The sequence below is a fragment of the Lepisma saccharinum genome, chromosome 12, assembly GCF_977018435.1.
Source record: "Lepisma saccharinum chromosome 12, izLepSacc3.1, whole genome shotgun sequence".
NCBI lineage: Eukaryota > Metazoa > Arthropoda > Insecta > Zygentoma > Lepismatidae > Lepisma > Lepisma saccharinum.
This window is the reverse complement of record NC_139240.1, coordinates 52,242,374-52,266,687: the sequence shown is the minus strand read 5'-3', so window position 1 is coordinate 52,266,687 and position 24,314 is coordinate 52,242,374. Positions and strand designations below refer to the sequence as shown.

The 24,314-nt window shown below is 38.7% G+C and overlaps 2 protein-coding genes across 3 annotated transcripts in view; one reads left to right on the top strand and one right to left on the bottom strand.

The window, feature by feature from the left end:
• Positions 1-6,196, bottom strand: part of LOC145996066 (cytochrome P450 6j1-like) — a 260,095-nt gene extending 253,899 nt beyond the window's left edge. Inside the window, exon 1 of one of the 2 annotated variants that reach the window (XM_083132298.1) lies at positions 6,088-6,196. The gene's annotated coding sequence lies outside the window, so the exon portion shown is untranslated. The remainder of the gene's footprint in view (positions 1-6,087) is intronic. The other variant, XM_083132294.1, reaches the window with a different exon arrangement.
• The window catches only part of LOC145996067 (facilitated trehalose transporter Tret1-like), a 234,622-nt gene that overhangs the window by 112,651 nt on the left and 97,657 nt on the right, over positions 1-24,314 (top strand). The window lies entirely within an intron of this gene.

Below are 24,314 nucleotides of genomic sequence, written 5' to 3'. Positions count from 1 at the left end.
TGCGAGAACTGATAATGCAAGATCGTCATGTGACATATCGTGAGATTGAGGCATCCATGGGCATTAGTATGACTAGCATACATAATATATTGCATGAACATTTATCCGTGAAGAAGATTTGTTCGCGTTTTATCCCGCATAATTTGACAATCGCTCAAACAGCTCATGTCGATTGGTACAAACAAATACTCACAAAATACAATCGTGGTGCTTCAAAAGCCGTGTATAACATCTACACAGGTGACGAGTCTTGGATCTATGCATAAGAGCCCGAAAGCAAACAGCAGTCGACGGTGTGGGTGTTCCAAGATGAGCCAAACCCAACAAAAGTTGTTCGTGCAAGCAGCACTTCGAAGGAAATTGTCGCCTGTTTTTTTGGGAAAAATGGACATGTGGCTAAAGTGCCACTAGAGAAATCGTAGAACCGTCAATTCTGAATGGTTCACAACCATTTCTTTGCCAGAAGTCTTTGGGGAAATCAACAAAAACAACCAGCGACGCAGGATCATTCTTCACCATGACAATGCGAGTTGTCACACATGGGTCCAAACAACTCAGTATTTGAGTGGTGAAAACATTGAATTGATGGGTCATCCGCCGTATAGCCCTGATTTAGCACCCAATTATTTCTTCTTGTTCCCGTACGTAAAGAATAAGCTACGTGGTCAACAATTTTCGACGCCAGAAGAAGCGATCGATGCGTTCAAAATGCATGTTTTCGAGATAACTCAATCGAAATGGACAAAGTGCTATGAGAATTGGTTCAAACGTATGCAAAAGTGCATCGATCATCATACAGAATATTTTGAAAAACAATAAAACCATTTTCAATGATACATATTTTTTGTTTTCTTTGTTATTCCGGATACATAAATAGCAACCCTCGTATTGTCATGTCATTGGCGGTCACATCTAATGCTCCAGCATTTTACCGACCGCTGTGGTGGAAGGTTAACAAATCGCGCTACGACGCAAGGGTTCCGGGTTCGACTCCAAGCATGGGCATAGGTGTTCTTTGTGAGTGTGTTCCCTCATCATATCATCGCTCGGCGTCGCGATTGTAAAAACTTGCCAGAAAAGCAAACCTAAAATAATCTAATTCCATCAATCTTACAGCATTTCTTATCTTATTTGTTCCACATAATCGGATCTATCCCCCTCCTCCTTAAAGAAATCCTGCGTTCGGGCCTTAAAAACATTTACAAAATAAAGATAAAAAACGAATGCAAGACTAATATTATTATGAAATGTTATTGATCATTATTAACAGAAAGCAAGAATTAAATAAAATCTAAAGCTTAAAAGAAACATTTAGACATGTCAACTATTTTGTAATATATATACTATATCCACAAACACACATACACACGTATATATATGTGTGTGTGGGGGGAGGGGTGTCTGTGAACAGCCGGCCCCCGTGGCGGAGTGGTTAGCACATCGCGCTACGACGCAAGGGGTCCCGGATTCGAATCCTAGCCTGGGCATGGATGTTTGTGAATGTCCATTCATCAACTTCATCATATCATCACTCATCCCCATCTTCGCATATTAGCCAAAAGTGGCACAAAGGGCGAAGTAAAATAAAGCAAATCAATCAATATGTATGTGAACACATTTTCGAATCTGGCCCATCCCTTAAAAAAAATCTGTGTACGGCCCTGTAGTGTGTGTATAATAAAATTATTACCCAGACCAAGCTTCTTCCTTGGTTGTGTTAAATACATTTGGAAATTTACAAAAATGTGTTTGGGGTGAATTGTGTGCAATCTATGAGTATTTAGAAGCATACAAGTTATACTAACTAAGAACATACCCTTATATTGTAGTGTATTAAGAATAATCCGGTATGAACCCACTGCTCTTGTGGGTCAACGGCCTGTAACACGTGACAACAATACATTAAGGTGCAGTGGCGGCGATTGGGTCACAAAACCGGGGGGGGGCAAGGTGCCAAAACTAAGGGGGCAAAGACAGTATATTTCCCTTCGTAGATAAGATTTAGCATCGTGCGGGGCAAATATGGCAAATAATTATGGGGGAACTGCCCCCTCCACGTCGCCCGTTATCGCCGCCACTGGAAAATGCTATTTTTGCATAGAAGAGGCAAGCCGTCAGTGCCGCCAATGGGTCTGTGGTCCACCAAATAATTTGTTATTGTTAGAGGAAGTGTACCAAATGCGGGGCCCCTGCATTTTTGCTCTAGATGATGCTGTACCATGGTGGTTTACGTTATTGCCGCATGCAGTGCTTGCGCCCATGTTGATTACTGCGTCTATTGTTCTCCAGTCAGCTCGTGAGTGATTTTGTGCAAGTGGAAAGTTTTTTTATTCCCACGTTCAATTGGCGTACTTCGGTCATTTGAGAAGTAAATGCGTCAAGACTTCTATACAGTGTGTCTATAAAGTCACTTAACATTTCATACTCTACAGAAGAGAGAATAGCCGTTGTTTGCGCTCGTCTGCGTGGAATGACGTATGAACAGGTGCGGACCGACTTCACTCGGAAAATCAGAAAACCAGGCGTCACCAGGCTGGCTATTAAGACCTGGTCAACAAATTCAAGTGAATAGGTAGTGTTTAGGATGAAGAACGTCCTGGTAGGCCAACCATAACACCACAAATTGTGGAAAATGTATAGGACGCGATCACACGTAGCCCCACCGCATCGACCACGCGACTCAGTATCCATAATCCCAGCATCTACCAACTGTGGCTCATAGCACGGTGGATTGGGGCACACCAAGCTTCTTACTATGCACCAACAGGATGGGGCACCACCACATCTTGCCATCATCGATCGTGATCACCTAAACAAAGTTTTCACCGGTAGATGGATTGGTCGTGTCTCGCAACGGAGAGTTGCCCCCCCCCCCCCATGGAACCCCATTAGACTTTTCATTTGAGGGTTTATGAAGTCTAAGGTGTAAGGGGCGAGGATCCACAGCATAGCCCAGTTGAAGCAACGCATTACGGCCGCAGTTACTGAGATTACACCAGCTATGTTGGAGAAGGTGTTTCGGGCTGTGGTGGATTGTTGGCATCTGGGCCTAGACTTGAGGGGTGGTCACATTGAGTTATAGTGATTTTGTGTCCTACTGTCATATATGTTTCAGTACAAATTGTATTTTGTACCATAAATCCTGTTCATCCAGAAATGTTAGATGACTTTATAGACACCCTGTATATATAGTCATTCCATGTCAAATCGACCAATTTCATTTCAATTACAAGTTTCCCAGTCATAGTTTTGCATTTGGTTGAAATTTGGCATGAAAGTTCCATCATGTCTGGAAGGTTTGTATTCCAAATATTAGGTTCCTCCGAGGAATAGTTGTAGAGTTATAAACCTGTGGAAGATGCTGGTGCGCAACAGAAAATGTGACCCAAATCTGAGAAATGAGCCTCAGAGCTAATTTCAAGACTCAATAACTTTGGAACTATTGATCACAGCCTGGTGATATTTAAACACCAAACAAACCTCAACCGTAGGAACAGCGTATTGCATCAAAATACCCTCAGCTTGTTTATGTTAGCAAATAAAATACTCCAAATATGCCTTAAAAAGCCTTACATGTCAAATAATGCATACTTTGTGTGCCTGCAATCCACCCAGAAAGGTGGCAGTTGTTTCTCTAGTAACCTTGATGTGGGCTCAATATGCATACGTTATGTTGCCGCCGTATATATCACCCAATCAATATTATACGTGGCTGAATATGCAAGAAATTGAAATATCACTGGAAAATGGCGAATTTTTGAAATGGTGTAGAACAAAAGGAGCAAGAGATATCCAAGCCAAGTTGCATACACTACATAATCAAACCTTCCTTTAGTGTGTGTCAAAAAATCCAACTTGTTATTGCCAGGCGCTAGTGCACAGTGATGGTATGGTATACCCTCAAACGCCGAGCGCGTTTTCAGCGGGAAGTTTAAAATTCCGCAAGGTTTGAAATATAGATGTATATCACCGTAACTACGAATGCTAGAGTTACAAATTATAGATAGTTTGTTTCAGGACAGACTATGCTGCACGCCTATTGTGGAAAACCTCCAATTTTCACTCACGATATGGAAGAAGAAGACGACGAAAATTAAAAAATCTCATTTTTTTCCAAAATTTAATTTCGTCGGACCTCCACGCAGGCAACGCCAGGACATGAGAGTACAAAACAGAACCTACGTATTGCCAGATATGTATTTCATTCTCCAAGCAAGAATTGCGCACTTACTGATGATACTTTCCCAGAAAAATATATTCTACAGCCTTGCTTTCTTCAACGGCAAATTCCAAATTTCAAAATTGTTATCTCGGAGACTATGTATCCTAGAGTTAAAAATTATATCTAGTTTTCATCAGTACACACTGGACTATTAAATTAGGTCAAATAAACCTAATTTTCATTTATATAGTACAAGAAGAAGACGAAAGTTAAATAAAACTCAATTTTAAGAAATTTTAATATCATCAGGCCCCCTCGTAGGCAACGCCGGAAGGTGATGGTTTAAAACGGAACCTACATATTGGCAGATATGTGTTTCATTCTTGTGGCAAGAATTGCGCACTTACTGATGATACTTTCGGAGAAAAAATATAATTTCTAATGTAGAAGCAGTAATTTGGGAGGGGGGAGAATTGTGTCCAATCCTCCTCCCTCAAATGTATCTAGAATCAAATTGAACTTTACTAATTACTAATAAGATGCTTCAAGGCGCTTTGTGTAGCACTCAAAAGATGTATCTCCGAACATTGCCTGAGTCGCAGTATGCTCCAAAAGACGAAAGAACCAAATGTGGCATTTGTCACGGTCCGGCATTTAAGGTTTAAGAACATGTATTGGAACAGATGACCACTTTTCTTGTAACAACCACAAAATTGGTCGTTAACCTCGAAACAAATCACTAAAAAGGAAGTTGACGATTATTTACAGTTCATTAGACACACACACGCATATTGGCAGGGTAAGTTAAAAGTCATAGGACACCCTTTCATTTCAAAAAATGAATAGAAAATTAAATATCTGAGTACCACAGCTAAAATATGAAGGTTCCAACTGACGTCTTTGTGCCATGTTCTTACCGTACACTGCACACTTTACAAAATAGAGTGTCCTCCGATCATAATGAAAATGAATGTGAAAACAATGACTTACAAGACAGAGAATCAGATCAAGGTGACGAGGAATTTGACTAAAGTGACTGTACTGATGATTTGATGATTCCCAAATAATTACAACTACTCTTAATCTTGAAAGCAGGTGAGCTGATTAAATTTCAAAAGACAATGCGATAGTCACAGGCGATGTTATTACACCTTTGTTACAGTAGTTATAATAATAATAATTATTATTATTTTCACTTTTAAAACAGAAAATGCCTCTGGAAAAATCTGATAACGAACCCTAAAATCAGGATATGGGCACCGCGGCGGCCATCTTGTTTCCCGACGCCATGTACCTTCTCTTCACACATTGTCCAGCAAAACATCTAGTATTATACTTATGATAGCATGCCTCAAAATGAAGGCATCCTCCATACACATGTCTTCCCTTCATTCAAGAACCCAACCGTATCGTACCTTCAGTTACCAGTAACTATACCGCGTTTGTTAGAACCTGTCCCGTTTCCCGCGCTAGCGATCGCTCGACAGTTTCGGTGCCAATGAGAAACGAGGAAAAAATCGTCTGCTGGGCAGCGAGGAGCGAATGAAAGCCAGAAGAGAGGCGCTTACGTAGACGCTGTTGCGACTTTGCGTATTTTAATTGGCTGCCTGGCTTTGACTTTCCCCAGCACGGAGAAAAGCCAGCGACCAGCTAGCGCGGGAACCGGGACAGGTTGTAACAAACGCGGTATATAGAGATTGGCTCACCTCCTTGGGTGACATACTCTTGTTACGGGTATCGATTCCCTGGGGTGCGTAAGCTCAATCCTATTTACACATTAATAATGGCAAGCCTCCATAGCGTCAGCTGCGAGAGATGAAAGCACAATATTAAAAGGACTTTAAAGGACTCGCACACGCAAATGCATATTACATCGTCATGGTTGGACCCGGCACATATTTGGATATCAAAGTAAGGATTCTTACCAGTCTCAGCGATAGACCTGAATCTCCTCGGAACTGCGGAAATAATCCCCAATTCCTGCTTCACCAACGACTCCCGATTGAATGATCCCCTTCACTCCTTTCCCCTAACTATTTATTCTCCACCTCTTTCCACATAACAATCTCCAGTTATTCAGGTGTCATCTTTCCTAACCTTCCATTTCCTGCTTCTCCTCCTCAGCAAATCCCACTCGCCAATAACTGACGTATGTATTGCATTAATATTTCCTGGCAGGGCTGATTGCTGTCTGGGAATAATGACATCTTTCATCCTTTCTTTTTATACATAATTATCATCTCTTTGCGCAACGAACCTGTAAAAAGTCAAAATGAGTTCTGAAGGAGATAAGGAGACATGGTCGATTTTCTTTGCTAATGTCTTCAGAGGCAGCCATCTTTGATGTATAAAGTCACATAGGCCATGCGCCACAATAGTAGGCATCAACAGTGTATCACAGGCAGTAATGTTTTGCCCTTCATCTGCCGGAATGTCAAGTAAAGTGTAAAATTTGCTAACAATCCTTGCAGAAAAGAGTACGGAATTTTTTCACTGGATATATATCCATAACAGTGCAAGATATTAAAAATATGTGTCTATGCAAAATTGTTAAAAACCAATTTTAAAGGAGTTATGATCGATTTCTTTTGTTGGTGCATCAAGCGGCGGCCATCTTGAATTTATGTGCACCTAGAAAACTTGGACCCGGTTTTATTAGATTGCTACCCAAGATTTTTTTTTCCTATCTTTAGGCGTGCCCTAACAGGATCAAAAGAGAAAACTCGTCCACCTCAACATTTCTGCGTGTCTTATGGCCATTCAATTTCTTGCATATTCAGCCACGTATAATATGGCGGTAACATAATGTGTGCATACTGAGCCCACATCTAGGTTACTAGAAAAACTACTGCCACCTTCCTGGGTGGATTACAGTTGTGACAGCAGGCACACAAAATATGCATTATTTGGCATTTAAGGCTTTTTAAGACATATTTTGATGTATTTTGTTTTACTGACATAAACAATCTGAGGGTATTTTGATGCAATACGCGTGTTCCTTGGTTCGAGGTTTGTTTGGCGTGTAAATATCACTAGGCTGTGATCAATAGTTCCAAAGTTATTGAGTCTTGAAATTAGCTCTGAGGCTCATTTCTTAGATTTGGGTCACATTTTCTGTTGCGCATCACCTTCTTCCACAGGCTATAACTCTAGAAACATTCCTCGGAGGAACCTAATATTTGGAATACAAGCCTTCCAGTCGTGATTGAACCATCATGCCAAATTTCATCCAAATCAAATATTGTGTCCTGGACGCCCTGGTCGATCTAACGTGGAATGACCCTATATCCTAAAGTGGGCCCCCATTTCGTTCCTAAGGTGGGCACTTGCGTTGTTGTGCAACAAGCACAGAATGCGTTTTTGCCCACAATCACAATTAGGAATTCTGGTACAGGTTCCAAGAGGATATGACGAGAAAAGTTGCATCTCTTCGAAAAAATATAATTTTCACAATGAAGTCATTTTTTCTCGCTACGGGAGGAGACATGCTAAATAAGTACATAATGTACTATTTCAGGCTATAGTACCGTTTATCTTGGCTTCGTGGTTTCCTTTATATACGCCAAAAACAAAATGAGGGCCTACATTTGGTACACTTCCTCTACATATTATATTACATACTTGTTACCGGGATTTGTGATGAATTCTTTATTGAAATCAGTAAATAACATTTAAAAGACAATAATATTAATAATAAGTATGGAGGCATTGTCAGTATGCATTAATACCATGATACATGGAAGGGAGGATTTGTGAGATTTCGGTGAACCTAAACTCACCCGATGTTTTTTTTCCAAAAATTTGGTGTTTATTGTAATGAACCTAAGTGTTTAAGGTTTTATATTTGTAAGTTAAGATTGGGTCATTCCATGTCAAATCATCCAGAATTTTGTGAAAATGTCACCCACCATCTCCGAGTTTGATGAAATTAGGTATACTTATAGAATTTTTGATGTTGATTACAAAAATGGCAACTTTTTTGAGATTGGTCAAGGGGTTGAGAAATTACGAGTTTTTAAAAATCTCCGTGTACGCCACATGCGGCTCCACTTTGAATCACACGCATTAGGTTATAAATTATAGTATCTTCTCTCAGGTTTGCCTTAGAAACTTCAAGTTTCTTTTCTTTTGCTCAGGATAGTGTAAGCTTTCATTTAAATAATGTTTCAGATCAGTATATCAATAATCATGTATTTTATGTATAGTTTCATGTATTTTTTTAAGGAAAATAAATGACTAACTTCAAGAGCGAATTTCGTGCAATGCCCCCCTTCAATTTTCCCCAAATTTTATGTACAGGTAGCTCAGAGTGGGTACTAATGTTTGATGGAAAAATTGGGATGGGCGGTTCAGAGACAGGGTGATAAAAAATCATTTGCATTAAAAGTTAATCTTATTAAAAATGTTTATCTATTTAGCACAAAGTCTGAAGTACAATATGTTTTGAGGTATAATATTCAAAATTTCTGTTCACTATGTGTGAAGGTAAGCATAGGCGTAACCTGGCGGGAGCAAAGGGAATCATTTGCTCTATCCAAAATTTATAGATTAATTAAAATCTACAAATTAAATATATTTTGTGAACCTCCTGGCACTTGAGAAACAAACATTGTAATTATTGTGATTTTTCAAATTTATTTAGCAAATAATCTTTGACACAATTTTAATGGGACGGAAAACTTTATGATTCTCTCAACCCAAAGAGAGTTCCCAAGTTATGCCCATGAAGATACCGAAAAATACTTACTCGATTGTATTCTATGCATTGCCAAAATTTCATGCACTATAAATTGTGCCGTTCATATTTTCTGTTCCCAACTGTAAAAAAAAATATATATCGGTAACTTCTCTGGATGCTACGTAAAAGGATTTTCTTGGAATTGCCGGCCTTTCAAGGAAGCTATGCTTTGTTGCATGCTAATTTCATCCACCCTTTACTTCAATTCATATCTACTTGTATGTGAAAACTTCAGTGTTTTAGGTGAACTGTCGAGCCTGGAAAAAGTCATCATCGAAGTAGTGGATCTTTGGATCTTGTTGAACTTGGAATGGAGGAGAAAGAAATAGGTGCAAGTGGAATCAATGACACCATATTCAAAATACCGTGGTCAGCATACAAATGATTTCTTAATTAAAATCGCTCAAGCAAAGTTGACTGTGTTTCATCATTTATTTGCAGTAGTAATGTAAGTATGAAGGCATATTATGTACTAGAAACGCAATTTGTAATTTTTACACAAATCAATGATCATTAACTGTAAGTTTCTTTCACAGTAACTGTAAAGTAACTCACAGTTACTTTCAAAGTACCAGTTACTGTAACTGAGTTACTTTTTAAATGAGTAACTGAAACTCGGTTACTTGTAAAAAGTAACTTACCGAACACTGTAAATAGCCTGTAGCCTAAGTTCAAAACAGTGCATACTTAATCTTCCTGGTGCTGTTGTATAGTACTATGCAATCGCTGACACATTGTACTGCGGGTTGTTGTCATTTCACCTTACGTGATAAATAAGAAATTTATGCCTCTTAATACTATTTCTATGGAATTGGTACTTCATTGCTGAACTTGTTACTTGATACTGTTGATGTCTATACAAGTCTTCTAAGTGTTCCAACCACCCCATCACAAGGAGATTTTCTGTGCTATGTGGCAAGAAAAGCTCCATTTGGAAAAACTTCAATCAGCACAAATGTGTATTATTAATTCTTACTTCATATTATGTATCTCCGTGAAGAGTAGCAAAAAAAATAATTCCATATTGAGATAAAATGCACAAAAAGAAGAATGTTCTCGAAGAAAATTTGCTAAACTTGGGAATGCTAATGAAGAGGATTATAATTTTTTAAAAAATTGAACATTTGAAACTAACTTAGATACAGTGGAACCTCTATTTTACGTTGTTCAGGGGATCAAGCTGAAAAAATCTTGAATGCGAGAAATGTAAAACCGAGGAAATTTTCTTAGCAATTTGCTATGTTGGGACCACGAAGATTGAATGTAAAATGCAGGAAAATGTAAAAGCGAGGAACTTGAATCTGGGTTCCACTGCAATTATTATTTGTAGGTTTTTAATTAATCTATAAATTTTGGAGGGGGGAAATGATTCTCTTTGCCCCCGCCAGGTTACGCCTATGCTTACCTTCACACATGGTGAACAGAAATTTTGAATATTATACCTCAAAACATATTGTACTTCAGACTTTGTGCAAAATTCATAAGCATTTTTAATAAGATTAACTTTTAATGCAAATGATTTTTATCACCCTGTCTCTGAACCGCCCATCCCAATTTTTCCATCAAACATTAGTACCCACTCCGAGCTACCTGTACATAAAATTTGGGGAAAATTGAAGGGGGGCATTGCACGAAATTCGCTCTTGAAGTTAGTCATTTATTTTTCTAAAAAAAATACATGAAACTTTACATAAAATACATGATTATTGATACACTGATCTGAAACATTATTTAAATGAAAGCTTACACTATCCTGAGCAAAAGAAAAGAAACTTGAAGTTTCTACGGCAAACCTGAGAGAATATACTATAATTTATAACCTAATGCGTGTGATTCAAAGTGGAGCCGCATGTGGCGTACACGGAGATTTTTAAAATCTGGTAATTTCTGAACTCCTTGACCAAACTCAAAAAAGTTGTCTTTTTGTAATTAGCATCAAAAGTTCTATAAGTATACCTAATTTCATCAAAATCGGAGATGGTGAGTGACATGGCCTGGATGATTTGACGTGGAATGCCCCGATTTTTAAAATGTTTGTTACTTCAAATAATGTGCAAGCTGTCACAGACAACTATAGTTAGATTGATGCAGTTGGGGTTGGAACTTGTGTATATGTTTAGAAATACGTCATAATCTGTTCGTGTTGACGTCACTTTCTCATCTCGGCAGAGGAAGTGAACACACCTGAATGTTTCTCACCTGACGACAGACTGAGTTGAAAAACAGGTGAAGGTGAGGAATCAATAATAACTTGGAAAAGGTTTTCGAGTTGTCTTCTTGCCGATAAGTTAAGTAAGCAATTAATTATGTAATTACATTTTCGCGTTATGGGAGTGAATTGCCCAACGTTAGTATTGAATGTTCTAGTGGTTTATTTGTAAGTGTTATGAAATGTTAAGAGAATTGATATTTTCATCTTTTCCGGCTTTAGGAGGTTAGCCTGAAGAAAAGGATTATCTATGTGCATGCGGTTTGTAAGCTAATATAATAGAAAAATGCATAAGCAGATGTGAACCTACAACAGTGTATGATTTCAGATATTGGTGTTGTTATACTTGTTACCCAGCAAGCCTTGATGAGTTTCTAAGAGTCTCATGTTCCCGACTTTGTGACGACTGGTGTCCAACCGGAGGACATTGGTCTACCTAAACAAGCTTTTTATTCGTTTCAAATTGCAAAACATGTGATGCTTGTGGACAAAGCAAGCAAAAAAAATGAAGCAATTCGCTAGTAGTCGTCAGTTTGAAGACACTGGTAATAATAAAGATTTTCCATATAGGCTAATTGATTGATTGATTTTGCTTTGTATTACTTAGCTTCTTGTGCTACTTTTGGCTAATTTGCGAAGATGGGGATGATATGATGAAATTGATGAATGGGACACTCACAAACATCCATGCCCAGGGCAGTATTCGAACCCGGGACCCCTGGCATAGTAGCGCGATGCAATCGGCTAAAAACATCTGTCATGTACAATTATCACTGCTTTGGATAAATTTCTAAATATTAATGAACACGAATGCGCATATTTTTGTTTCATCTAGCAGCGAACAAGATCAATCCACAATCGGAAGCCACAAAAAAAAATACTCTTTTCCTTGCCAAACTCACAGATTATCTTCACATGACCAAACTTACGCTCTGATTGGCTGGGTGCGAAATCCTGTGGGGGACGGGGGGATTTCCCCCCACCAACAATCTTGGCCTCAAGAATCCCCCCAACAAAAATTTCCAGGGGGGAGTTTTTGTTACAACAAACATAAAATCAGGAATTACTTTAAATTTCAAATATACTTTACTAAGAATAATATCGAAAACACACACAAATGAGTGTGGTTGTGAGTGTTCAATGCTTCTCTCTCTCAAGAGATCCAATCAATAATCACAATAAAAGTAAAACAAGAATGCAAGACATTAATAATTATGAAATCTAATTGATTTACATTAACATAAAGCAAAAAATAATTAAAAACTTACACATAATAAAACCACCAACTATTTCATAATTTATTAACATCTTTAACCAGTTATTAAAGAAATTAGTTTGCCAGTTTATAATATCTGATATACAGGGTGACTGGTAATTAGATGTATTCCCTGAAAGGGGTTAAAGTAGAGACAATTTGCAATAAATTTGACTATATGTTACCCCGTCCGAAAATTAGTAGTTTTCGAGATAATCGAATTTCTATTGTTTTTTTTAAAAAATTACAATTTTCCACATAAAAAGATTAATTGAGAAAAAACTGCTCAGTGTATGGCACATGTTTCAGCGTTTTCTGATAGCTAGCAAATAAGTGGTTCGTTGAAAAAAAAAGTTTTCCCAAATAACGATCACATGTAAGTAACGGGTGGGTCTAAACTTACAAGTGATGATTAAAAAATCCCCGGCCGGTTCAAATCCGGGAACTTTTCTAACGGTGGAAGCGGCCCCGGCGCCTGCCCAGCGTCGAATAACATGGGTACCTGGGGGAAACCCTGGGGGGTAAAGGCTGTCAGGGGCGTGATGCTGATCACATCACCCCCACTCACGACCGGATCAAGAAAGTGTGGGGCGTTACCCCCACACCCCCTATACGCCTTCATGGCGTGGTGCTATGCACAGGGGAACACTTTACCTTTACCTTTTTTACTCTTAGTTTACTTGGCAACGTATTAATAACAAAAATGGTAGGACACGAAGCGTACAAATTACTCAAATTACTTCCTTGTGTCATCTGCTATCCAACAAGGTACAAATGTTGCTAACATTCACATTTGTGTACAAGAAATAATACTTCATTCATCTTCATGTGAATGGAATCAATGAACAATACAATTACAGAACATTACACGTCTTGCTCAAAGTGGGCACCTCCGTTACGAATGCAGGCACGCAGGTTTTTACGGACATTTGGTCTCTTAACTCGTGATGTGATGGTGTCCTTGATGTATTGACCAGTTGTTAAGATCCTCCCCCTGAGCTCTTCTTGCTAGTTTACCGGTGTCTTGTCATGTGGCTCCAAATATAAAAGTCGCAAGGTGTCAAATCGATCGGGGGATCGAGCTGGGCAGTCATCATGCTGATAAATCATGTCACGTCTTGTAGCTAGAGGCACATCCTCCAGGAACATTGCCATCCCGTTCCTCAAAAAAGGTTCATAAGTGATGCCATTTAAGATTTGGGGCAGGAAAACTGGCTCGATCAAATGATTGTTGATTACGCCCAAACATAATTCTGCCTGGGCGTGCGACAGTGGCTGGATGAAAATTACCCAAAGAAATGGATTGGCCGAGGCGGCTCGATTCCATGGCCGGCTCGATTCCCCGATGTGAAGCCTTGCGACTTTTACATTTGGAGCCACATGACAAGACACCGGTAAACTCACAAGAAGAGCTCAGGGAGAAGATCTTAACAGCTGCCCAACACATCAAGGACACCATCACATCTCGAGTTACGAGAACAAATGTCCGTAAAAACCTGCGTGCCTGCATTCGTAACGGAGGTCCCCACTTTGATCAAGATGTGTAATGTTCTTTAATTTTATTGCTCATTGATTCTATTCACATGAAGAAGAATGAAGTATTATTTCTTGTACACAAATGTGTATGTTAGCAACATTTGTACCTTGTTGGACAGCAGATGTCACAAGGAAGTAATTTAAGTAATTTGTACGCTTCGTGTCATACCATTTTTGTTATTAATACCGTATAAAGTCTAAGAGGGGGATCGTTGATGGGCTAGGACAGCCTTTAGCCACTCGCTCGCTTGCTATGCGAGAGGAACGTTGTAACTCAAACTGCAAGGGGACTAGCCCCGTAAAGAAGAACACACGGACATATATTTAAAAACACTTCCTTTGACTGAACAGGCAGGGGAAGGAAAGACAAGGAATGTTCGTTACCTGGAGTTCTACGGCGATCTCTTCTCCGCTGGTCCTTGGATCGACGTGGTCCTACTCTGTAAGGCAACGGACGAGGGAGCAACTCCGGGCTCCAAACTCTGTACTCTCGTAGACCGATTTTCTAAATTGTAACTTTAACTTCCGATCGTTCGTTCGCTCCTTTTTCTAAACTTATGATGCCTGTGGAGCTCTCTCGCGATAACCGGATTCAACGTAAACTGAAAACAACTAGAAACGGAGTTCTTTTGTAACTACTTCATCTGACGGAAAACGGAAGACAACTAAGCCTGATATTTTCTCACGCGACCTATTTAAATGAAATTCGAACTATCGGCCCTTACGACGGTTGACTCGATCGCGTCCTTTGGCAACGGCAATTCTGAGGAAGAACGCTGATTCCTGATTTCATTTCTCTAATGCCATGTCAGCGGAGTTTTCCCAACTCCGCTGAAGGACGCTGTCGCGGTGAGCTTTTAAGAAGCTCTTTTTCAATGCTTCAGCGGGACCCTTTTTATAACGTGATTAGCTTATTTATTTATGATGCCCGGGTCCTAGGTTCGATTCACGTCTGCGGCGTGATACGATACGTTGCCAAGTAAACTAAGAGTGCATTTTTTTATCATCACTTGTAAGTTTAGACCCACCCGTTACTTACATGTGATTGTTATTTGGAAAAACTTTTTTTCAACAAACCACTTATTTGTTAGCTATCAGAAAACGCTGAAATAAGTTCCATACAATGAGCAGTTTTTTCTCAATTCATGTTTTTTATGTAGAAAATTGTCATTTTAAAAAAAAAACAATTGAAAACGATTATCTCGAAAACTACTAATTTTCGGACGGGGTATCATTTATTGCAAATTGTCTCTACTTTAACCCCTTTCAGGGAATACATCTAATTACCTGTCACCCTGTATATATATATAAGTAACAAATTGATTTCTTTATTTGTAATTAATAATAATATATTTTTAATTTAGTATTTTTTACTTTTGATAACATTATAAATATGTATTTCGTATAATTTATACATATGTTTGTGTGGAGAGGGGGTTGTAGATTAAGATATTTCTCCCCCCCCCCACCAGTCTTCAATGATTTCGCACCCTGCTGTTACCACACTACACAGTTGCATTTAGAACATCGTCTAGACGTCAAAACCAGTCTAACAGCTATCATTTCCAGCCATGTAGCTAGTCCAGCGCCAACTAGGGCATTCGTACTGGAAATCCAGTTCTGTGTGATTCGGCTGTAAGTCACTTGTGACACCCAGTGGCGATGATAAGGGGGCAGTTGCCTCCCACATTTTGCCACTTTTGTCCCTGTACAATGCTAAATCTTATGTACGAAGGGAAAGTAAACAAACTGTCCTTGCCCCCCCCCCTTAGTTTTGGTGCCCAATCGTCGCCACTGGTGACACCTGATATAAATCAGTGTAAGTATTTACTGTGTGCATTCGTAACTTATATCTCTAAAGGCCATGCAAAAATTTGTATATTCATATTTGCTGAGAGGGTCAGCTCCCCTGCCCCTTCTCGCGTCGTCACTGGTCTAAGGATGTGAAGAGGCATGCAAACCATTTATTCGTTGCCTGTGAGTACCGCTTAATATTGCTGTGTTCCGTGGTTCAGGTAATTGAAATTGTTGTTTTTTTAATCCACTTATGTTCTGTCCAGCAGCATCATCATTACTGTGGTTCAATGAACCCCTTCTGTGGTCATGATTTTGTAAGTTGTAACGTGTCGTAGTTCTGTGTGGGAAAGTCCGCAGAAGCAACCACAAGGTCATCTCGAGTTCATTGGCGTACCTGTTGCTGATGTTTCTTTGATTACTCTTAGTGCAATTATTTTCGGACACTTTATTTTCCTAACATAATATGAAGGACCGATGCTTGTGGCTCTCGTTGACGATTTAAATGTCCGGGTTTCAGTCACGAAATATCACATGTAGACCTGGGAATAAATCTATTATCTGAATCCATGATTCATTGTTACTACCAATCACAAACAGTGGACATATTGTTGTGTAATCACTTTTTAAAAATGATCCTTGTATTTATTATTTGCTTGCGGCATTGGTGGCATGGTTTTCTACTTTCCTGAGGAATATTAAGAAATGCCGGGTGGTCAGAATTATAGTTGCTCTGCTCAGAGCACTCTGGTGCTTGTTCGAAGCAACAGATTGCAGTGAAACTTGGTATACAGCAGTGGTTTCCAACTTCAAAAGGTTCTAGGGCCAAAATTATATCCAGCAGTTGATTGGCGGGCCGCATTGTTTCTTTTTGAGGGTGGGGATTAAAAATTACAAAATATGTAAATACTGAAATGAAAATGTAGTACTTTTGCATGACCTAAATTTCTAAAATGAGGCAATAGAAACAATGGAATCATAGATCAAAATTGTATAATTACAATTTATTTCACAAAACCCCAATACTTATGGATGAATTGAAAGAAATGAAAAAGACACCATACAAATAAGAATTCTCCATAGTAAGTTTTCAATGTGAAAATTGAGGCCGATCTGCTTCTTTTATTAAAGTTGGAATGTCCACTTCAATTTCTGTATTTGAAAGTCTCAGAAGGTGAAGCAGTGAAGAATCTGCCAGTCGGCTTCTGTAGCGGTTCTTGATGAACTTCATTGAAGAAAAAAACCTTTCACACGTGTATGAGCTGCCGAACATCGATGTCATTCTTTGCCCAATACTACGAAGGTTTGGAAAGCGTTCCTTTCAAAGGTATTTGAAAAACTCTGGCCCCTTTTCTTGGCATTGTTGTTTGTAACGAGGTAGTATTTTTCCCATCGTTCTTGATGGGTTCTATTTTCATTTTGAATGTTACGTTTTTTGGGGATATTGCTCATTTCGATATTTGCACAAACTTTAACAATCAGTCACAGTACAATCCGAGTTGGAACACTGGAAATCTCTTCGTACTTCGTGCGTAGTAAAACAAGTCTCTATAGCGCCGCTCTGCAGTTTGTTTCTAAAGACAAAGAGTGAAGCCTTCGCGGAAGCGGGCGAGTTCATTCCGCATAGCCAAGGGGTAGAATGCATGGCGTGAAGAGAAAGTTACGTCACTTTATATTCTCATGATCATTATTAACTGCAGAATCAATTCTACCTGTGATATTGTATTTCTTCACAGAGCTTCCGTTCCTTCAGTAAAAATAGAACGTATTTTAATAAAAATACATAAAATTGATGTATTTTGCAATCTGGCTTCGCGGGCCGCAAAAAAAAGACATCGCAGGCCGCATGCGGCCCGGGGGCCGCTAGTTCGAAACCTCTGGTATAGAGGGTATGGAGAGCATGGGGAAGCGAATGATGACGGGAAAAAAATAATTCAAATTTTTGCCACCAGGTGGAATGGCAGCCCTTAGAATTAAATTTTTCCATGCTCAGAGCCCTCTGGAGCCCGTTCGAAGCAACGGATTGCGCTGGAACTTTGTACAGAGGTTATGGAGTCCATGTGGAAGCGAATGCTGACCAAAAAATTGTTCAAATTTTGACCAAATGGCAACTACGAAAATGTATCTCTCTCTCTCTCTCTCTCTCTCTCTCTCTCTCTCTCTCTCTCTCTCTCTCTCTCTCTGTCTCTCTCTGTCTCTCTCTCTCTCTCTCTGCGCGAAGTAGCCAAGGTCATCCACAAAGATACAACTAGTCAACTCTTGTTTGTTGTTTACTGACGATGCCAGTCGAGGTTCTTTATACCAAAGCAAATTGGTAGTTCCTTAATTTTTCAGTCCAGTAAGTTTCATCTTTGAATCTCTACAAGCTTCTGGGATTTCGTTAGGTGACTTGGCTTTCACGGTCATATCTAGCGTGTTAATTCCTGTTGACTTGTTCTAGTATTTGGGTGGTTAATTCCCCCTTGAAATACCACCTATTTCGAAGTCAGAATCGTTAGTTGACAAGGACTGACACATGGGCGCCACTGTCGCAGAAGGCATTCATTTTCCATATTTGCTGGATAAAATAGTTCTTTCAGAGGTAAAAGGCAGACGTTGTGGTGCCACGTTAACTTTATAACCTACTCAAAAACTTGTTTTCTAACTACATTGTAATAGCTTTTTCAGAAGGTTAAAAGAAAGTTTTAAAACGATAAAGCACGCCGGCAACATACTGGCGTGCTAAACACACAGAGTTCAACGTGAGAAAAAAAACACCATAAAAATAAAATCAATATCACGTGACAGTAAAAAAAAACGTGCGTCATTCATTTAGCAAGCTTCTGTCTGCAGAACACAAGTTTCAAGTTCATTCAGATGTCTCGTACGACCAAATTATTGTGATGTAACTTACCGCCCAAGGATTTACGCGTTTCGCAACGCGTACGAAGATAAACTCAAAAATAACAACTTCTGTCACAGGCTCGTGACTTGAATTACATAAAACAGAAGGAAGACAGCTGGTATTGGCGATGCATTGTTTTAGGTGCACTTCGATGAGGAAGCAACACCTGTGACGTAATATTAAAACCTGAAAACACATCTGAACTATAAGCTTACTACAGGGACACTCAAGGTGTACTGAGAGCAGAACTTTTACAGGCGGTCAACTAGTTTGTCTTGTTGAGCTTGGGACGTACCTCAGCCACTGAGGAATTACCCCTAGTTTTTCTGACGTAAGCACGAGACTGGATCTGGCAACATTGAGCCTTCTCAACGATTAAATAGATTATATGGATTTTAACTAGAGGTTATTTCCTTGCTAATGTCTTCATAAGGATTATTAGAGGCTTCTAAGGTTATCACACATTTTAAAAGTTGAAATAAGACTTGCTTCAATGACAGTTTTTCTTTCTATAGATACCTGTGACATATTTATTATTTTTGGAAGTGAAATACTTTGAAATCAATCAAAACGTCAAAGGCAAACGCAAACTCAAGCTCATAATATGACTGGTAAAACTGTCTAAAAATTATAACCGTCTTTAACATAATATAATGCATATTTTTTTTAAAAAAATTACATAACTGTAATTCATAATCATTGCTTACTTTTATGTGGGATGAAATATTCAAATTGAAATAGAAACAATCGTGTCTCGTTTCTGTAAATTATGTAGCAGACTTTAAAATTTTGACAGTAGAATATTGTCAATTTCAATAGAACTTCTAACAGTGCTGAATCAAATTTGATTGCACAGTAGAATTGATATGTGTAATTTATTCCGGTTATTTTATATTTGAACTTCCAAGTTTTTTGCTGAATATGAATGTAATATTCCATTGTAATTTTGATATTTGCCGTTGATTAGATTTTGAATATTTCGTAGTTCGTGTGTTATTTTAATCACCGGCTGGCTGATGGCCAAGCATCTTTAGTGGTCGACTTTTGATAGCATCAACGAAGTTCCCGGGTTCGAGTCCCTGGTTGGGTGTTACTTGTCATTAATTTATCATATCATCCACATCGTCGCGATTAGCCTAAAGTAACAGGAAAGCGACACTAAATCACAAAATATAAATACAACAAAGTTTTAAAGTTTCTAGGGCCTTCCCGATGGCGCAGTGGTAGGGTCGTCGCCTTGTAGTTAAGGATCTCCGGGTTCGAAAGGCACATAGTGGTTCGAATACCACTTTAAACTGTAGATCCAGTTCCGTTTAGCATATCTGTGCGTAAAATGGACTTAAAACAATCTCAACTCAATTTGTTATCATTTTCTTTTCCTTCTCTCATGACATACTTTTATTTATCTTTTGTGCCTTAATATTTCCACATCTCACTTGATTCCCTTCATTCAATTCTTCCCTGTGAAATGTTTTTTTTTTTTAACTGCATTACTTTTAAAAATGCATGTGTATTATGAACTATGTGCAGCCTTTATTTTATAATTTCTTCTTTTTCTTCCAAAATTGTTGGCGAAGTGGTTAGAAAAGCTACGACGTCAAGGGCGTCGCGATTAGCCAAAAGTGCCAGAAAAGCTACGCTAAGTAACAAAATCACCCCCAAGATTGTTTCTCGCATTGCTTATTCTCTTCAATCTCCACCCTGAGAATACAAACATGGTCCAAGAACCCACGATGAAGCAATTCTCTATTCACGATTATCTTGGAGTCTGTTGCCTTAGGCTACATTCAGCAATGACCTTTTCCAAAATACAATACTTGACCTTCTCCGAGGCCGCCTGGGGCAGAGGCTAAATAGTACCTTCGTGAGGAAAATTTATTGTCTTTAGTCATAACACTGGAAGTGGTTCCTTTTATAAATTCTGGCCTTGAAGTTTTAAGCAAGCCTTACTGACCAATATAGCATTGGCCTTAATTGGAAGAAAATTTCTAAGCAGGAAGTTGAGGTAGTTCTCACACCATGTAATATTTTGCTGATTGAAATCGCAGGATATATCCTTCCTTCCTTTCCCTATATACATGGCCTATAATTTATTTTTTAAGTATGGTTACTAAACTGGAGGTGGTAAGAATGAAAGGGAGGGCAGAGAGAAAGGAACATGGATGGAGATAAATGGGGGAAAAGAGAGAGATGGAGATAGAGAGCAAGGTTGTGTGTGTGAGAGATTGGGAGAGAAGAAGAATGAGAAAAGATGTAGACGGAAATAAGAAGAAGGAGTAAGAGAGAGAACTATGGAGAAGGAGAAATAAATAAACAGAGAAAAAGAGAGAGAGTGAGGGACAGAAAAGATATGGAAAGCAAGAAAGAGAGAAGGAAGGGGAGTAAGAGAGGGGAAGGGGCGTAGTATATTAAGGGAGAGAGAGAAATGGAAAGTAAAGAAAGAGAAGACACGGAGAATAAGAGAGAGACAGAGAGGAGGAGAAAGTGAGAGATAAATATATGAAAAGTAAGAAAGAAAGAGACGGGTAATAAGAGACTGAAAGGGTAAGACAGAGAAAGATGAGGAAAGTTAGAAGAAACAGACGGGGAATAAGAGACTGAAAGGGTAAGACAGAGAAAGATGTGGAAAGTTAGAAGAAACAGACGGGGAATAAGAGACTGAAAGGGTAAGACAGAGAAAGATGTGGAAAGTTAGAAGAAACAGACGGGGAATAAGAGACTGAAAGGGTAAGACAGAGAAAGATGTGGAAAGTTAGAAGAAACAGACGGGGAATAAGAGACTGAAAGGGTAAGACAGAGAAAGATGTGGAAAGTTAGAAGAAACAGACGGGGAATAAGAGACTGAAAGGGTAAGACAGAGAAAGATGTGGAAAGTTAGAAGAAACAGACGGGGAATAAGAGACTGAAAGGGTGAGACAGAGAAAGATGTGGAAAGTAGAAAGAAATAGACGAGAGTAAAAAAGATAGAGAGGGGTTTGTTGTGCGATGTGTGTATCCCGGGCAGGTAAAATATCGCTTTTTTAGAATTCACCGCTTTTAAATCATTTTATCCACGTTCGCCGACGTTCGTGGCGGAATAGCTAGCAACGCGCTACAATGCCAGAGTTCCTGGATTCGAATACCAGCCTGGGTATAAGTGTCTCTTCATCAATTTCATCATAATATCACTCATCCTCATCGTCGCGATTAGACAAAAGTGACAGAAAAACGACGCTAAACAACGAAAATTAAATCAAAATTCAAATCCCTATCAAGCTTGCAATTGTCAGAAAACGAATAACATTAAATTGTAAAATATGATTAGATATATTTTCAAGACTTTTTGTTTTATGCTGATTTTTAAAGTGTTTGTGTGCAAGACGACAATTGTTTCTTAGTTTTAACAAAGTTTCTATTCACATCTTAAAAGTTTTTTTCGGAGACTTTATCCTTGAAATTCCTGGAAGTTGGTTCTTATTAATTATCATCCACAGCAACAGAAACAATATTGTCATATCGTTTCTAATTCTTTTTTTATATCTAAAATCCTGTCCACGACCATACTTCCAACGTCGTATGAAACAAAAAATTACCGTAGAGTTGGCAACACTGCTCATGCTATTGTATTCCGTATTATAATGACATTACATACTTTATGCGTAAGAAACAAGAAAGCACCTTTTGTGACCTCTCCTGTCATATACTGTTATCGGTATACCCATTGTTGAATTTTGTTGCGCAAGTCATCTGCAAATAACTATTTTCTTCGGAAAGACCAGTTTGACATTGTTGAAGAGTCGATTTGAATGTCGTGAGCATATTTTCCTGTCCTCATGTAAAAAAATATATACATGATGACCATAATGGAGGAATTCAATTACATATTTTGGGTAATTGATTCAAATAAATGGTAGGTCTTTTTCCCACGGTGATATTTCTCAATGTTTGGCGAGGTTAGTAAACATATATAGCTACTTGGAGTGCATCAAAGGCTTGGACGATGTAGTGGCTCACGTTGCCGCATTGGAAATCAAGGGTCCTGGGTTCGATTAACAGTTAGAGCACTGTATGTGCAGCCACGTCTTTAGTATCGTAACGAATCTGGTTTCGAAACGAACCTCTTTTTGCTTTTTCTGTGTTTTCCTTTTATGAAGCTTTCAGACCGAAGCGACAAGCAACGCGGAGGTTTCACCGAAGTGACAAGGGCGGCTTCAGTGTGTAAAAATGCATTCACTGCTCATGTGCGACCAACAGACGGAGGCGAAACGATGCGCATTAAAGAGAGATAAACATATGGAATGGAAGAAAGAAATTAAGAGAGAGAGAGAGAAACACGGAGAATAAGAGATAAAGATATGGAAAGGAAGATGGAAGTACACAGAGAATAAGAGAGAGAAACGGACGGAAAGTAAGAGAGATAAAGATATGGAAAGGAAGAAAGACATAGACGGATAATAAGAGAGAGAAAGATATGGAAAGAAAGAAAGAAATACACGGATAATAAGAGAGAGAAAGATATGGAAAGGAAGAAAGAAATACACGGATAATAAGAGAGAGAAAGATATGGAAAGGAAGAAAGAAATACACGGAGAGAGAGAGAGAAAGGGACGGATAGTAAGAGAGATAAATATAAGGATAGGAAGATAGACATAGACGGAGAGTAAGAGAGATAAAGATATGGAAAGGAAGAAAGAAGTTGACGGAGAGAATGATAGATAAAGTGACGGAGAGTTAGAGGGATAAGATATGGAAAGAAAGAGAGAAATACACGGATAATAAGAGAGAGAAAGATATGGAAAGGAAGAAAGAAATACACGGATAATAAAAGAGAAAGATATGGAAAGAAAGAAAGAAATACACGGATAATAAGAGAGAGAAAGATATGGAAAGGAAGAAAGAAATACACGGAGAGAGAGAGAGAAAGGGACGGATAGTAAGAGAGATAAATATAAGGATAGGAAGATAGACAGAGACGGAGAGTAAGAGAGATAAGATATGGAAAAAAAAGAAATACACGAATAATAAGAGAGAGAAAGATATGGAAAGGAAGAAAGAAATACATGGAGAATAAGGGAGATAAGGATATGGAAAGGAAGAAAGAAATACATGGAGAATAAGAGAGATAATGATATGGAAAGAAAGAAAGAAATACATGGAGAATAAGGGAGATAAGGATATGGAAAGGAAGAAAGAAATACATGGAGAATAAGGAAGATAAGGATATGGAAAGGAAGAAAGAAATAGATGGAGAGTTAGAAAGAGATAGAGACGGAGAATAAGAGTGAGAGAGAAGAAAAAAGGGACGGAGATAAGAGAATTAAACATATAGAAATTAAGAAAGAAGGGTGTGTGTGAGAGAGAGAGAGAGACATTTAAAGTAAAGAGAGAGGAATAACATGGAGAATAAGAGAGATAATGATCTGAAAAAGGAAAAAAAGAAGTAGACGGAGAGAGTGAGAGAAAAAGATGTGGAAAGTAAGAACGGTCCAGTCCGAGTGACACATGGCGCATGTCCCTTGTAACCTCTCGCATGTCGCTTTGGTCTGAAAGCTCTTTTAATTACTTGTAAGCGTATCTTCTCTGGTGGTGCGGCAATACTTATATGAACTTTCGTGTGTAGTCTTGCTGTGAAAAATACCAGGTGGTTATAATGAAAGTGACGGTGTTCAGAGTGGTACAGCACGGGCTGTAATGAGAGTAGCAGTCTGAAACTTCGTAGATATGCTAATGAAGCAATGCGCTCGGGAATTATGAAAA